The following is an 18,122-nucleotide window of genomic DNA, read 5'->3' on the forward strand; positions in this document are numbered from 1 at the left end:
GCAACCTCCCTCTGTTCCCTGTTTTTCTCCTCCAGTGCTTTTATCTGACATGCCCACTGGCACTCTCTCTCTCTCCTGTCCCTCTTCCCTCCGCCGGTGAGTGGTCATTGATTACTGTACACGGATTGTATGATGAAATGCCACTCGCCCACCTAACATCCTCTTGTCAGCTGCCCCTGACATCCCACTGCCTCCGTGCATTGTAGACTGTCGTTGCCAGCCTGTTTTAATGCTCTCAGTGTTACATTAGCTTGCTGTGATGCGTGGATTCACATCTGGAATCGCTTTTCTGCGTGGAGTGTTTCGATGGCGAGCCTTTAACTACTCTAAAAGGACATATTTGCGGCACATGTGATGACAGGGTAATTTTATGTGGTGGAAAACCCTATTTTTTACAGTAATAAAAAGGGAGACGAAATCCAATTTATTCTCTTCAGCTGTAAATTGTCTGCGCATATTAAAGTAAATGATCTGGATTACAGTGTGTAACCTGATGACACACTCAAAGCCAGAGAGAAGGGTATCCAATTAGTCACCTAATTAGCAAGTGAATGTTGTTTTAAAAATCAAAGGTCTTGAAAAGACATGGAAAACAAAAGCACTGAGGATAAACCACAGCAGACACCTCGAATGTAGCGTCTGTTCGTATCATGATTTGACTGATACAGCAGTTGTCTTCCCATGTGTGATTTGTGGCATCCAAACCAGAAAAACTGAGTGCGTGTGTTCGTGGCAGAAGAAAGGTTGGGATTCATGTTTGACAGAGCTGTGGGCAAGTTGTACAGATCTGTTAACTCACTAAAATGGAGATGCAGAGATGCACAGTGGGACTGAATTCTCTCTGCAGGGGTGTGAACAGAACCGAAAGCCTGCGCTTGTATGGTGACTGCAACGTCACTACCTTTCCACAGCCATAGTTAGATGGCCCTGCAGGGTCACAGCGAGAGGGGACACGTGCCCGCCTAAACCGTCCAGTCAGGAACCAGAAAGGATGTAGAGCGGCTGTGACTCCCTACTCTTATTTTAGGAAGATCTTCCCCAAATAGGTTGCTCCCACAGAGACAAATAATTGGCGTGATATCTTGGGGGCACGAGCAGGAGGAGCAGTCTGCATTTTAATGCCAGTCCTCCACAGGAAGAACCCAGTTATGCATGCCAGTGGGCACGCTTTCTGGACACTGTGTTTAGGGAAACACATGCCATTGGAGCAGAGCTTAAGACAGGGTATGGAGTTTGATGATACGAAGCAATGATAGATAGGGACATGCTTGTGCTACTGCTTTAAAAATGGAGGTGTGAGTTTTACATAAAACAGTAAAAATATGCGCTGTTACAGATTTAATCAGTTGTATTTAATTTATTTATGATATCACTTCTTCATTGTTCTTTTTATGCATGAAACAGGCTGATTGACCAGTTAAATAACAGACTCTGATGGTGGCTGAAACAGAGATCTTACATCATTCATCTCCACCTTACATTAGTTTTATTAATCACTTGGCATGACTGGATGGATGCCTGCTGGTCAGGTGGTTCATCACTTTGGTCCAGACTAAAATATCTCAAAAACCACTGGAAGGATTGCCATAAAACTTTGTGCAGACAGTCTCAGTCCCCAGAAGATGACTTTGGTGATTGCCGAACTTTTCATCTCCATCATTAAGTTGACATTTTTGCTTTTCAGTGAAATGTCTCGACAACAATTGGATGATAGATAGATAGATAGATAGATAGATAGATAGATAGATAGATAGATAGATAGATTTGTGAAAATTTGTGAAATAGGACTATAAAGAACAAACTATGTATAATAAAATATCAAAATAGTAAGCAGTAAAAAATTCTATACATAATAATAAAAGATCAAAAGTAGTAAACAACCTAAAATGTGGTACAGACATTCGTGTTCTCACTAAACCCTTAATCTAGCGCCATCATCAAGCAATATGCGCTGGTTTTTGACCAAATATCTGCAAAAATAGCGACATTCCTATCAGCTTCACCTGTATCTGGTATTTAGCTAAATGTTTGCAATAAATGTTAGCATGCTAACACGCAAAAACGGGGATGGTGAACATGGTAAACATTATACCTGCTAAAAATCAGCATGCTAGCGATGTCACTGTGAGGATGTTAGCATGCTGACATTAGCATTTAGCTCAAAGCACAGCACTGTGCCCAAGTACAGCCTCACAGCGCTGCTAACATGGCTGCAGACTCGTTGTCTTGCTTTGATGCCTTGCCTTCTGTTTCCACCTTTATTCTTAATACAGCAAAATATGTACAATCAATTTAATCTGAAAATAATTGCAAATCCAAAATGGCTGTCTTAAGCAGCTGCAAGCATCAGAAATATGGAGAATGAGGCACATACACCTGGCAGTAACAGTTTGTTAGTCCTAGAACGAGGACTGAATATGGGAATTGTTGCATAAAACAGATTGTCAATGGCAGAACGGACTGATCTGATCAAGCTTACAACAGAGCTTGGCAGTTGATGGTGGAACAGCTTTCTCCCTCCTCCAAAACACTCACTATATATCATAGACTACTCACTGGCCTGAGTACACACAGCGACGCCAGAGACAAAGCAAAGACTGTTTTCTCTCCCTCTGCCAACAATGTGTCACGATTTCGTATGGGTTACAAGGCTGAAAACAACCAGCTACAAACTTCATTTTGTTAAATGTTTAATTTCAAAGGAGAATGAAACAGCACAATTTGCTCTCATTTGAAATGTCAGCATTTGGACTGAATGAACAGCACAAAGTAAAGCGCACAAACAATGATGAATGGATCGTGAAAGCAACTCATTTTTTTTCCACATCAAACACAGAAAAAGACATTTAATGGGAGTAGTTGACCAAACAGCTTTATCTTAAGAAATTAGGAAAGTGTTGTATTGAGACAGACTATGAAAATCACAGCAACTAAAGTCTGTACTGCATGAAATACATTGGAAAGGACAGAACAACAGAACAAAGCTTTGAACTTCTGTTAAAAGCTTTATTAGTTTTCACCATGAGCTATTTTTGCTCTCTATAACAAAAACACAACATATTTGAGCTCCTGCATCTTATGATATCTGTTACCTCTGTATTGCTACGTTATCGATTACTCGCTCTCAAGCTGAGTAGGGTGAGGTAAAATGAAATAAGATCAGACTTTATTGATCCCCAAGGTAAAATTCACATGTTGGGGCAGCACAGAGGCAGCCTGAAAACACAGATATGGAATTCTTTCACTGAAATAAATAGAAAATAAGATAAAGACTTCAAAACTGCTACTATAGAAGAGAATTGCAAGTATTTGTGAAAAAGAAATCTAATTGTGCAACTCCAGCATTTGTGATGTGGAAACTATATAGATATAGGTATGAATAAGTACACACAATGATATAATAAATAATGCTATACATATGTTCAGTATGTGTAATAAACACACACTATACAGTTATAAGTAGAGAATGCTATGATATAGCGTATATAATAAATAGCAATATTGTATTATAATAAGCAATATAATGCAATATCTTGTTAGATATGTCACTATACTACTACATCATTTCTTGATGCTATAAAGTAGTTATCACAATGTGCATCATTCAGTTAAACACTGGTCTGCAGGTGGTGTTGTTCATACACAATTGTCATGTAGAGTCCAGAGTTTTGGAGGTTGGAGGGGAGAGGCAACAAAACAAACAAAAGCTACATCCCAACTACCTGTTACTTCACCAGTGCTGCCTGGGAGGTGCAGTCCAGAGTGCTCCTGGTGTTAAAAATGTGTTAGTTACCAGTTAATGGGTGTCAGAAATGAACCAAAACTGATGTATCTCTGATGAAGTGTCCTTACATGGGAGAAAACATAATGAAGTGCCCTCTAGCAGTTTGAATCATATAGTAAAACAATTTTAATCTTAACTAGGGTTTGCAACTGTTTCACCATAAATGCATCATGGATTTTGCTGGTGCATGCAGCTGGTGCCCTTTTTGTTTTTTCCGCCCCTGCCCCTTTAGGCAGCCTGAGTGCACCACTGCATGGTCGCATGTCGCTGGCCACACATCCAGTCAGGCTTTGCAGGGTGTTAAAAGACTCAATCACCTGGACCAAAAAGGCTGCTAATACAGCCGCCAGCCAAATGAAGCCGAGTGGAATTTCACTGTTCAGGTAGAGTTACAGGACACCACAGAAGAACTGGGAAGCTGAACTAATTGTCTGTCGTGTCGAGAGACAATATGTGAGGAGATTACTGTTAGATAATTTAGCTCAGCCCTATGGAAAAGTACAATCTGAACAAAAAAGTATTCATCTTACAACACAACCACTGGCTGCCTCGGTGCCCCCTTTGGATATCCACCCTTGGATCAGATGCAGAGTTATTAGTCATGGTCTTATCCAATCAGCCATCCTTAATGCTTGTGCTACTGGGCATTACTCTGGAGAGGACAGATTGTCTTTTATTGTCAGTTTGATTTCAAACTGGAGATTAGTCATATCCATGCAGTTGCTGGTGGCACAGACCTCTCTTTGTGTGTGTGTGTGTGTGTGTGTGTGTGTGTGTGTGTGTGTGTGTGTGTGTGTGTGTGTGTGTGTCTGCCTATAATGTTTGCATATGTGCCTCCAAACATCTGTGTGGCCATTATTCACTTCGACAAACCTTCATGTGCGGCCACAGCTTCATAGGTTAAATGGAGAATCCACCCTACAATAGCCCCGTCACATGTTGTATGGGATGTTTTTAAGACGAACAGCACACAGACAGACTGTAGCGATGATGTCATCCATATACTAAAATCCTGTAGCTGCTCCAGCGACAGTAAATAATGGAGCCACTGCGAGCACCAGAACAGCTTTGTGGTGACTTTGTCTGGAACAATAGGAGAACATAGAACGACATTCATTTCTTTTCAGGGAATTTTGTGTGTTAACAATTAAAAACATGACACATTTTCAAATTTAATAGATTTACACTGACTAGTTTTAGTTTAAATATGTAAAGGTGTATTCAGCTTTTACCCAGATTTTGCAAAGAGAGGTCTTGGATACAGGCAGATAATGTTCACTGAATGAAATAAATATGACTAGCAAATAATCTGCTTACAAGTACATTACAATGCGCTGTGAATAATTTATTTCACGCTTCTATAGATTTATAGATGCTTATAAATGCTAATGTAAAGTGTGCCACTGAAACATTTCAGAGATTTGGGAACCAGAACTAAATTTTCTGAGTGTTTGACTCATGACGTCAGTACTTCTGAAATCCTGGCTGCAGTCCTGTGGGGATTTTCTCTGATTCACATTCACAAAACTCATCTCAATTCAACATCTCGCACAAAAACTGCTCCAAACCACACAGTCAGTCCCTCGCAGAGGCTTGACCCGAAACTACCAGTCGATCAATTGATGAGCTGATGGACAGACAGTCGATCGACAACTATTCAGACAATCATTTAGTCAAATGAGTCATTTTTCAAGTATAAAATATGGCTCCAGCTTCTCTGATGACAGGATCTGATGCTTGTTTTTAGTCTTATATAATAGTAAACTGAATATTTTAGTGTATTTCAGAAGTGATTCGACAAAACAAGCAATTTGAGTATGACACTTTGGATTCTGAGAAATTGTGAAGGACATTTTTGCCTATTTTATAAACATTATAGGCTATTAACAAAATAACCAGCAGATTAATCCACAAGATACAAATAACTGTTAGTTGCAGCCCTAATACAGCGCGTCAACAGATCAACTTTAAAAAGTGTCATCGCATGACATCATCAATTATTAGATCACTTGATTACAATCTCATTGTTGGCGCTGTTATCTGACTTTATCGTCCAAAATAGCAACGCAAAAACGCATTTTTTGAATGAATTTCCCCTTTAAAGTCTCTCTTCTCTCCGCTTGACTCATCAAAGAGCATCACTCTGAAGACTGAAAAACACGCACGCATGTTGCCTCTCAGTGCGCATCATGATTCATCAACCACCGTTTGCTCATGAGACCGTGATTTCGGGTCTGATGAGTTCATATTCGGAGCTGAGTGTTTTGTCGTGGGCCCTCAGATGCCCCCACCCCCACCTCTCTCATCCCGCGTCTCGACGGACCAAACGCTGCCGCAGCAGCAGCATCACCGGCAGCCTCCAAACTGCGTTTTCCCTGCCGTGATGGATCCCTCTGTAAACCGGTGAGCCGCCGCCAGAAGACCGCTCAGCTGTGGGGAGGAACGAGAAGCGAGATTCGGCCATACATCCAAGGGATAAAAAAAAAGAAAGAAATATATTTGTGTCAGTGTTATAGGACCGTCTTGTTTACCATCCCGACAGATAAACAGCCGGGTGACAGCGATATTACAGCCGACATGTAAGAGCTGGATAACTATCCCCGTGTGACCGACACCCATCCGCAGCTGATCGCAGTAAAATGAGGAAGGTAAGCTTGTTGACACGTTCAGGCGTCTCCGTCGGGCGTTGCGGGTTTCAGTCAAAAAGCTGACGGCTCGACTGGAGCCCATCAGGCTGCATTGTTGCATCGTCAGCCCCCGTCTTGAGTTGAAATTGACGATTTGCTTGTTTAAAATAGGTCGCTCCTCACCTGTCGGCTCTGGAGCTGCAAGATGCCGATACAGTATGTGACTTGTACAGTAAATGTCACGTCCACAGCCTGCTTTTTATTAGGATTTTTTTTTTTTTACTGGATGGAGCTGGCTGGAGCCAAAGTCAGTTTACAAAGGCAGTGGCAAGTAGAATATGTTTAAATGTGAGACATTTATATATTTATTATACATTTGTCCCCCCAGCTTTTTAAGTGATAATATCTATGTTTATAATCTGTATTTGATAAAGTGATCAAAGCCTTGCTCTCATGATTTCTGTGGGGAAAAACAGCCAGCGAATGTAGAGTTTTGAAAGGGAAAAGCATATCTTTTAAGGACAATTAGGCCGATCTCTGTTAGCTTTAAACTGGGTGCAGATTTTGAATTAATCAGCACTACATTACCATTTACTCGTGCCCGGTTGCATTGCTTTTCTCTGGCTTTTGATGAGTGTAAAATCTCAGACTACAGCAAAACCACAGCACCATACTGCCTCCGTCGTCCGTTTGAAGTTTCATCACTCTCACTGCTGGAATAATTAGGAAATATTCCACTTTTTTGGTATCTGAAATGTTGTGAGGCTGAATGTGAGAAACATATTCCTGGGGGCGCCTGTCCTCTGGACGGAGCGGGAGCTGCCTGCCGGGTCCCTGTGTGGATGTAAACCAGCACTCTGCTCCTCTGACGCCGAGGATGAGGCTGCATCCGGGAGGGGGGGGGGGTGTTGATCGATTTCCATCGAGGCCTGTGTTTCAGCTGTTGTTGTCGAACAGGAGTCCCTACAATTAAAAGCCCATTTTGTTAGTTGAAGGCTGGTTAATAATTCATCCGCAGCTCAATGGGACCACAAATCTGTGGATGGCACACTGAAGGATGTCAGTGTAGCAGTGTAAGAGCCTGTGGTGCCGGCAGAGGCTGGGGCAGCCTGAAAGGTTTACATATCACAATATAGGCTGAATGGTAAATACCCTTTTTTTGTTTTCTGGACCTGTACAGGCGTTTAAATGTGTACAGGAATTGTTTAAACAGCGGGAGAATGAAAGCACACACAGTCAGGAGTGAGCAGTGCAAACAGAGTGCTGGAAAAGCTCTGGGTATCCTGTATGAACCAGCTCTGTTGGTGGTGGACTGTAGGCTTGCGCTAAGGTGTCAATGTCATATCTGCTGCCAGGGAGCCAACAGCCACGATGATACTGTACCAGAGAGTTTACAGAAAACCCAGCTGGCTCTGATCCAGGATGGTGGGTGTTTTAAAAACGGCTTAGTCAGGGCTACTGCAGGGAGTGATTAGACAAGATGCTGTACAGTATCACACACATCAGTGTGACGTCAAAGGACGCTGAGCTTTAAAAGTCTTTTCACACCAAGACCCTGTGGAGTCTTGCGAAGGCTGAACCGGTGCAGCGCAAACGGTGATACTGAGTACATGAAGCTGACATTTAGATCACTGTCATGCAAATTATCTGCGCGAACGTTTGTCCTTGTCTGAAAAAGGTTGCAGTTGGTGAGTTGTGTTTTCTGAAAGCTCTTTCCAGTAGTAACCAGTGGAGGAATATGCAGAAACTAAGTACAATTTTGAGGCACTTTACTTGAGTGCTTGTTTTTATTGCTAATTTTATGCTACTTTATACTTCTGCTCCACCAGGCTATATTTCACAGTGAAATATTGCGCTTGTTACTGAACTACATTGATTCAGTGGTGGAAGAAGTACTTATATCATATACTTAAGTAAAAGTTGCAATGTCATAATTTAGAAATAGTCTATTACAATCAAAGTACTTAAACTAAGAAAAGTAAAAGTACTCATTGTGCAGAATAGCCCATTTCAGAGTAACTTATGTTATATTATTTGATTATTGATGCATTAATGTGTAGGTATCACTAATGTTGCAGCTGGTAAAGGTGGAGCTACTTTTAACTACTTTATATACTGCAGAGCAGCTTAATCTATAATGATGAATGATCATAATTTATGAGCGGACTATGTTTTATATTAGTAAACTGAATCCAGCCGCTAAAGTGGCAAATAACTAAATATGCAAAATAAATGTAGTGGAGTAAAGAATGCTGCAGGAGTATAAAGAAGCATAAAATGGAGACACTCAAGTAAAGCAAAAGTACAGTGTGAGTAAATGCACTTTCCACCACAGCGCTAATTTGACAGCTGTAATTACAGATTACTTCCTGATTTTATGGAAAAAATACGCAATCAACTTCCAAACATGACACATTGCCAGAGATGAAACTATTCAGCAGCAATTTTAATGATTACAATGTTAAAATGATCTCCAGCTCGATCTCCAACAGTAAAACACATTCCCACAGTAATAACAATTATCCAGTATAATGAACAACAATATAACCGTCACAGGGGTAGTTTGTCTGCATAAGAAATACTATCACTTTAAAATATATGAACATAAATATAGATTTATTTAGGTTCATAACAATGTATTGATACATTTGAACTACTGTAAGTAAAACACACACACACATATGTATTTAAATCAATACATATTAAAATAAGAAAAACATTATTACAAGTATAGAATAATTTTGAAATAAAGAAAGACTGTGTATGTGCATATGTACATCAATACTCACTATATATTGTGTAGTTGACTGTTGAATTTTCCTTCAAAAAGTTTTACTCTTCATACTTCAGGTACATTACACTCATAAAACTTATGTACTTTTGCTTAAGTAAGATTTTCGTTGCAGGACGTTACATGTAATTGAGTTTTCCTCTGTTGTAGAAGTGGCAGCAGAGAGAGTGTTAAAGTCTTGTGTGTCTGACCCAGTGTGTTAGAGCCTCTGCGTTATAAGGCTTTCTGAAGCACGACTGCCCATGCTGGGGCACATTAGCTGTATCATGAGAAGAGAAAGAGCAGAAATGTCACAAGGTATTGGCCTAATTGGTATTTCAATGAACATGGACAACAATCTCTAAAGCCCAGCGTCTTCTTCTCTTCTTCTTCTCTCAGTCTCCTTTTCCCTCTCTGTTTTATTAACTCGCTGGCTTTCCTCTGCCAATCTCACTACTACACCAGCCATATGTGGTGGGTGTAAGGTCAGTTGACAAACACAACAAGGTAATTGCAATATAGCAGATCAGCAGCCTGTCATGCCACTCGTCATGCCGTGTTTGCTGAATGATGTAGAGCTATAAATGAGTCAGGATGGATTATTAAGTTGCTGTCATGTTTGCTGCAGTATAAAACTCATGTTAGTGTGCATTTGCAGGTTTGAAAGGAAATAGGCAGTAGTAATGTGTTAAGTGCCTGTTTGTTTTGGATGGAATAGTTGATTTACAGTAGATAATTCCAAGCTGTTGTTGCTCTGTATTTACCATAGCAACAAGGCATCAGTGCAGCTACAGTTCAGGCAGAAGAACGGCACCCTGAACTCAGCTGTGTGTACACTTCCTCCTTACATCAAGTGTCTTTGTGCTCTGTCTGATCAGCTGTTGTCTCATCGTCGCCCTCTCAAATTTGTGGACAAAGAGGACTCAGATGGGGGGGCGAAACGATGCGGTTTCATGTCCAAGGAGAGCGGCTCATCTCGCTCTGCATTACTTCAACACACAGAGGGTTCGTGACCTTGGTAACGCTTCTCTCGGTCCACCTCATGCAGGAGCTGATGAAGTGTTTGGAGGTGATTAAAGTGCGCCTCCTCTGATGCTGTTCTGTACTGCTGAGTCAGTGACCTTTCCTGCCATCAGGTTCTCCTCTCCTCTTCTCCTTTCATTACCTCACTTCTACTTTTCCTACTGTCCTTTCTTCTCATTTCCTCTCCTTTTTCTCCCCCTCTCTATTAGCTTCTTCTGTCCTTTCCTCACCTCTTCTCTCCTTTCAGCTCCTCTCCTCACTTCTCTCCTCTCCTCACTTCCTCACTCCTCTTCCTCCTCCTCTCATCTCCCTTCGTTTTTTGCTTTGCTTTTGTTTTTTTTCCTCTCTTTTGTCCTTTTGTCTTCTCTCCTCTCTTCACCTCTCCTCTCCTTTCATCCTTGTGACTGCTCTCCTCTCTTTCTTCTCCTCCTCTCATTTTCATCCTTTCAACTGTTGTCGTCTCTTCTTTTACACTAGTCTCCTCTTTTCTTCCCTCCTCTTCTCTCCTCTCCTTTTCTTCCTTTAGTTTCCTCTCTTCTGTTCTCCATTCCTCTCCTCTCCTCTCTCCAACCTCCTCCCCTCCTCTTCTTTCGGCTACTGTCTCCCCTCCTTTTGTCCTACTCTCTTCTCCTTTAGTCTTAGCTTTTCGTCTCTTGGTGTCTTCTCTCCTTTTCCTCCTTTAGTCGCTTTGCTCCTCTCCTCCTCTCTTCTCCTTGTGTCTTGTCTCATCTTGTCTATACTATTATCTACAGTTCTCCCCTCCTCTCCTTTTCCTCCTCTCCTCTCCTCTTCTCCTCTCTCTTCTCCTCTCCTTTAGTCCTTTAGTCTCCTTGCTTTTGTCCTTCTTTCCACTCCTCTCCTCTCTTCCTCCTCCTTTTCTGTCTTCCTCCTACATTCCTCTCTTCCTCCTCCTTTCCTTTCTTCTTCCTCCTCTTCCCTCCTGTCCTGTCCTCTCTTCCTCCTCCTCTCCTCTGTTAAGCAGATTGTTTAATGCAGCAAAACAGAAAAAAAACAAGGACAAAGCAAATTAAACAGCGAAGTCTTCTACGTCACACCAAAGACTCTGTTTCCTCCTTGTATCTCAGCCTCTCTCTCTCAGTATTCGTCAAAGTTGTAACATCTCACATTTTCCACTTCTTGTGTAAGAGCTCAAAATAGAAACAACTGCTTTACAGTAGGCCCCTGACAAGCGTCTTGTTATCTGCCTGCATGTGTCATTTTACAATAAGTCCCTGCCTGGGCTGCATCGCTGAATGGATCCTCTGACACAAATTTGCATGTTAAGCTGAACGTTCCTCACCAGGGACAATTAATCAGCACGCAGCAATTAATGAGTCTGTGTCCCCTGGTGATTAATCATGTCCCATGTGTCCAGCGTTGGGAAGATCGCAGCAACAGCTGTTTGTTCATGTCAGTGTTTTTATGGCAGTCCACCGAAGAATAATAGTTTAAATGAAATTAGAATAAACAGTTGATTAAGATTTGGTTTATTTGTTCTGCTTGTAGTTGACAATCAAACACAACTAAAAACTAATCGTTGTGGACATGAAATAAAACCTTGCATTGATGGAGAAGCTGCCTAACATCACTCCGAGGCATTTGTTGTGTGAAAGGAGAAGCAATAGAGAACAGCGCCGAGGATGCTGCGGAAATAATGCGGGGTGATATTCAAAGCTCTGGGATATTTTGTTTTGCGACTACAAAGAGAATTTCTATAACCTTCGCTCGAATTTCTGGGGCAGTTCTTGGTGATTGTGTCTGTGGGTGGTTGTGTGTATATAAAAATACATTTCTGGACAGGGACAGAGCTCACAGGGTTTCATTGTAATATCCGCTGCCCTTGAATCACAAGTTGGCTTTAATTACTTCCGTGTAAATATAAGAAAACTGGTGTTCAAAACAGATTTTGCCTTTTGGAAAGCTGCTTCCCTCCGGCAGGGAAATCAAATGCATAAATTCACACGCATATTCCAGAGAGCTGCAGGATGACAGAGGAGCGTTCTCGTATTGACTTTAATGTGTTGATGGCCAAGCATGTGGGAACATTGTGGTAAACAAACACAAGCGTGCAGTCAAGATAGAAGGAAAAATGGTAATTTGTGCACGGAAACAGATCAATTCCTGCCTCAAACTGCCTGCAGCAAGATTCCCTTTAATTAACGGCAAGTTAAATAGATTGTGTCATTATTAATTTCATATATTATATATATATATTTTATATTAGTTATTCATATTGGTTGTCTGATTGGTTCAAAGGCGTCAGCATGCACAGACAGTGGGCTTCAGAGGTAGTCAGAGAGCAGATCTGAGCCCTCTGAAGATTAACACCATGGGATGTCTGCCGTCTGGCTTCTGCCACCGATTACACTAACTCAAACCGAGACCCGACCCCAGGTGCGCCTGTGTCACCACCCCGGCCCCCGAGCGCCATATGGACAGGGTATCTCGTGTTATCGCGCCTGTTGCCGTCTCCACTTCCCACTCGCCAAACCAGATGATTGTTTTCACCTTTTGACATACATGGATCCACATTTCATGCACAGATACCAGGATCAGGGTCCCACGTGTCAACAGAGATAATTAACACATCTGCCTGAGACCGATGGCGATATTTGCCCGTGGCTGCATTGTGATAAAACCAGTGTGCTAGAATAGATTCTTCACTGAATTCATATGCATTCCAACAGATGCTGGATCTGAAAGGTACAAACGCATCACCAAAGTCACTTTTTTAATTGGTTTCTTTCAGCTTTTAAGTGCCAGACAAGCAAATCAACACTTGACTATTCTGTGTCAACATTGTTCTTTTTTAACTTCCGATGGCAGTATTTTAAGTCATCATCTAACATTTAAAGCCTAGTTGATTTGGCAAAACCTGTGGTTACCGTGGTTACAGCTAGTGTGCTTTAGTGGTACAACAAACGTTTCTCGAGCAGCTACTAAAAATTCAACATTGGAGCAGCTTATATATCTGTTTACATGGCAACCAAACAAACCTTTATTGTTTTGATAACGAACTCAGTCAAATATAATTGCAGTCATGCTACACACAGCGTGTGTGTCCACACGACAGCAGCACAAAGTAAAGTTGGTTACCTTGCTGAGGTGTTGTTGCCTGTTGCCTGCAGCTGTTTATGTAACAGCTCACTGTGGCTGCCCCTTTCTGATCTATTACTCTTCTCCAAAAAGTTTTAATTATCTGCTTCCAAAAAATGCAGAAAATGACCATATTTATCTTCCAATGACAAAAAACGTTCTCAGCATTTTCTGTGGCTGCTTCACAATAAAAGCCCCCCAGTGTCTCACCAGTTAAAGGCCTTTACTGTGAAGCAGGAAGCAGTGTTCGGACCACTGTTCGATGCACAACCGAGAGAAAACAGTAAACAGCGAGGCTATCAGTGAGATAAATTACACATGATCACATGATAATTTTCCTGTGCTTCACTTGTGCTTGGGTAGGCGGTTTGATACCAGTGCAGAAATTTACTTTACCAATGTAGACTACAATATAGAGAGATTAATGCATGTAAACACAATGAATTGCTATTAATCATAAATGATGTCAAAAATTGGGTTTTGTGTCATGCAAAGCTCAAAGATGATAACTTTACAATTCTCTCTAGCAATATCTTGGCTTTACAATGTGGTTAAGGTCAAATACAGACTGTGGTTATATAGCAAACACATCTGGCTAAGGAATGGATGGGGTTAGGTAATCAAAACACTTGGTTAAGGTTAGGAAAAGACCATGGTCACAGTTAATAAAAAAACAAAGGTTAATTCCAGCTCAGCGATGAGATTCAAACTTTAGCCTGCTGCATGAAGGTCAGATGTGCTACAGCCACTGCACCACCCCAGCCTCCACACTGACACGGCTGGCGTCCCTACAGAAAAGACAGACTAAATCCTGCATTGGTACTGAACATAGTCACTGGATGTAAGTTGTGGGCTGTAGAATTATCTAATGTTGACATAATTCCTAGGGGCTGTTCAAAATACTTATCCTTATGGAAAAAAACTACTCTTATAATTATAGCCCTAATTTGAATTTTTAAAGTAAAGAGACCAGAGTCTCTAAATCTTAGAGATGGTGAATGTTATACTTGAGGTGAACAGTTTTCCCCAGAACTGGACATACGGCATCCAAAACAAGTTCCTCACGCCTTCGTGATTAACCATTTCAGCCAGGAGAGATGCTCATAGTGTACAAAATATCCAGGTCTTCATGTGCTAAAAAATGCCCCCCTCTCATTATTAGGCCTTTAATTTTAAAGAACCTACTATTTCTCAAGGAGGACACCGACCTTTAATATGTTAATGTGTCTCTACAGCAACAGCAGCAACCTGGCAGTCAGTGTCCTACTCCCGTTAATTATTATTAACACACACACACACATGAAAGTGCTGTATGCATACTCATGTGTGCCACACGAGTGTGCAGGCAAGAGAAAAGAGAGGCAACCTTACGTCACTACAACAAGCATTTACTGTCTGCATTAACTGGCGAAGTAATGATTCAACTGGCAGCAGGTTGACGTGCACTGTCAGTGACACATGCACACACACATACGTACACACACGTACTCATTTGAGCGGAGGATTTCTGGAAGGAATACCGTAGCCTTTTGTGAACTGCAGATTAAACTAAGCTTGAGTCGGAGACTGAGAAATCACACCACGGCTTTGCTTTGACTTAATCCTGCCTGTGCACAGTGTTAAGATCTTGCATAATAACGTAATGTCACTGCCGTATCTTGAGGTAACAGAAAAGTCAGAAAACTGCAGGGGTATCATAACTGTCAATTATAGTGTGCACTAAGAGGAAAACCATCAACAATTTATGTAACTTGTGACAACCCCGTCTCCAAGAGTCTACTAATAATTTGTTATGCCAAAAAACGCTGTCAGTGTTATTTTACTGCCGCCTGGATTATGTTCAGATGTTTCTTTAATGAAGGAATTTATGTTTTTGCACCACACACAAGTCATAGTTGGATGGTGAGGGTACAACATACAGGACGATCAGATATTAAGAAAATAAACAGACTGTATCTTATAATAATTTATGTCACCAGCACAATTTTCTTTGCCTAAATATAACCATAAAAACATTAATCATGTTTTTTTTTATACTGTAGGGAAAGTAAAAGAAATATGTTGTCAGTCGATGTGTTGCTAGGATGTTCATGAATGTTATGCGACTTGGCATTTACTATATATTGATTAAACCTGCAGTGAGAGATTCAGGAACATCTTATTTATAATTAGTTATTCAACAATTTCCACATTCTTCCTGATTTGTTCCTAACTTATGTATTGTAAAGTGTTTCAAACCTAATTTTCGGGAACCTGTATTTTTTTTTTTTACCATATGGCAAGATGTGACTCCCTAAACTTTGGGGCAGCGGGCGAATTTACTCTCCTTTTAGCTTCGTTTTGGTCTCCACCACCTCCTTAGAGAAATATCTGGCTCTGCCGCCGCTAAATGCTCCCCTGCATTCACCAGCTAGTTGCTAACTGAAAACCTGCCTTGTGAGAGTGAACCAAAACAGTAAATTTGTGGGTCGGAAAGCCAAAACAATGAGCTAAACGGTGCTTAAGAGCTGAGGGGAACTGCAGCGTTAGGCGGTAATTCAACGGTTGGTTTGTCTCTTCAAGTGTCCCCTTTCACATCCACTTAGTCATTTCATCCACTGTTATTTTAAAATATTGATTATAGCCACTTTAATCACCATCAACTTAATGAGAAACTTATGTTGATAAATTGTGTAATTCAGGTGGCTTTCAAACATGTTTTATATTTCACATTAGTTGTCTAGGAGACAGGGTGGCTTGTGAACACTTAATCAAACTTGTGTGTGTGTGAGCTCTGTAGGGCTGTTAATCCATGTTTCAGGTTTAATGATATGATGCTATCTGGTTTGAATGTGTTTTCATAGCTGGTTCCTACATATTTTGCTGCCCCCATGTCTTGTTTACTACTTTAGTAACGCGCAACCATGTTCGGTCAGGAGAGACTCTCAGGCGCACCCACACAGCCCCTTCACAGTCAGGGCCATGAAGAGTCAAGAACAACATTCAACCTTGTGACATTACACACCCGCATGCCTTCTTCCCACACACATGCACACACAAACTTTGACTGTAGCTGGAAGGAGTGATAGTGCACTGTGTCATCCTCAGCGGTGAGGCAATTTGAAGCCTGTCTCCCTTTTCACAGATAGATGCAACACGTCCCCCAGGACTGCTAAACACAAACACTCTCATGATCACTCACCCTCACTATAACCTTGAAGCTAAACAGAACAGTTTACCACATGACACAAGGTGTGCTACTATGTTTGTTCCGTATTAGAGTTTTGGTCCTCAGCGCACCCAGCCGGGATGCTGTCAGTGCATTGACTTAAACACTTACCTTTGCCAATACCATACAAATATATCCACCATACATAAAGACAACTGCATCCTCTCTAATGTGCAGTCTGTTGGCCGAAGGGTGTTTCAATTCGCTAAACATTGTGTTTTATTCTTTGTTAATCCCTGGGGTGTAAATCCTCCCAGACTAACTTGATACACTATCTGGCGTTCTCTGTTTTATCTTAGCGATTAGCATTGCAAGAGATTTGCATGATAATGTGGTCACATCTTCACACTCTTAAACTTAACAACAGCCTTAGCACATATGACAGCTGCCTCTGTTTCTGTGCTTCAGCGTGCTATTTATATTTTATTAATGGTGCATTCATGTACATTCACACTCGTTGCGCGGAGTCGGGCTTGTTGTGTTTAAGTAGCACTCAAAGTTGCATGAATAAACGTGACAGTTATGTGAGATCTTTTCATGTTAGTGCTATTCATTCATTAAGTCATGACCGTTGCGTCACATCCTGCACAGACAAGATAAAACCAGGGGCAAACACAATATTAGTACTTAATTGACTGGTTTTCTCCCAGTTCATTAATGTGGGCTAATGGCTAATGGACACCAGTGCTGTGTGTTTTCACCGGATTTCGAGAGGAGATGTAATAGAGAAACTGTCACTGCGGCAGGATTAGCAGCATGGGGAGAGAACTGACTCCTGCATTTCCTCTGCTGTCTTGTGTTTGTGTGTACCTAAACCTCACAGTCACCACGGCAGGCTGTCTGCATTGCTTGGATTTTTTCAGCACGAATTGACCTCTGGTCTCATTGTCATCCCTCTGCGTGGAGCGTCAGTCGATTGAGCAGGTCACCCTGAGCTGTCGGTTGTGAATTCCTATCGTGCAAACTGTAAGACAGCAGGAGCAGACTCTCGTCCAGCCTCCATCCTCACCCCACTGAGGTTATACGTCCTTGTTTGTGTTTCTACAGGCAGTGCGCCTTCATTGTAAACACCACTGTTGCATAATTCACAGCAGGAGGGAGGCAGCTGTTCCTGAGGACTGGCAGGTAATGGGGCAGCAAGATGCTCCTGAGCCTCACAGGAGGCTGGAGGGTAAATCCAGGATGACTCGGAACGTTCCAGCCGTTCCCAGAGGAATCCTGTCTGGAAGCATGAGTGTAGGGCTTTGATAAAGGAGCTGTCTTGCTCTTGAATTCTACACATTTCAGTAGGTATTGTCAGAGGAATATGCACAGTCGAGCATTAGGAGCTGACTAATGACAGAACTAATGTTATTCTCAGATTAGACACCTGCACAGAGAGCATCTGTGCAAGGCAATCTCACAAGGCAATCTCACTCATTATTAATCTGTTGGGGGCTGTAATGAATTTCATCTGGAGAATTGCAAGGGCTCCCAAAGGTCACTGTTTGCACTTTTGCGTCCTCTATCCTCTTTATCTCTCCACCTAATCCTCCTCTCTACTATTTTAATTTGTTTATCACGCAGAAGGTTATATGTACAGTAAATACCATCATGTTCTCTTGCCGTTACATT

This window comes from Chelmon rostratus, chromosome 10, assembly GCF_017976325.1.
Source record: "Chelmon rostratus isolate fCheRos1 chromosome 10, fCheRos1.pri, whole genome shotgun sequence".
Lineage (NCBI taxonomy): Eukaryota > Metazoa > Chordata > Actinopteri > Chaetodontiformes > Chaetodontidae > Chelmon > Chelmon rostratus.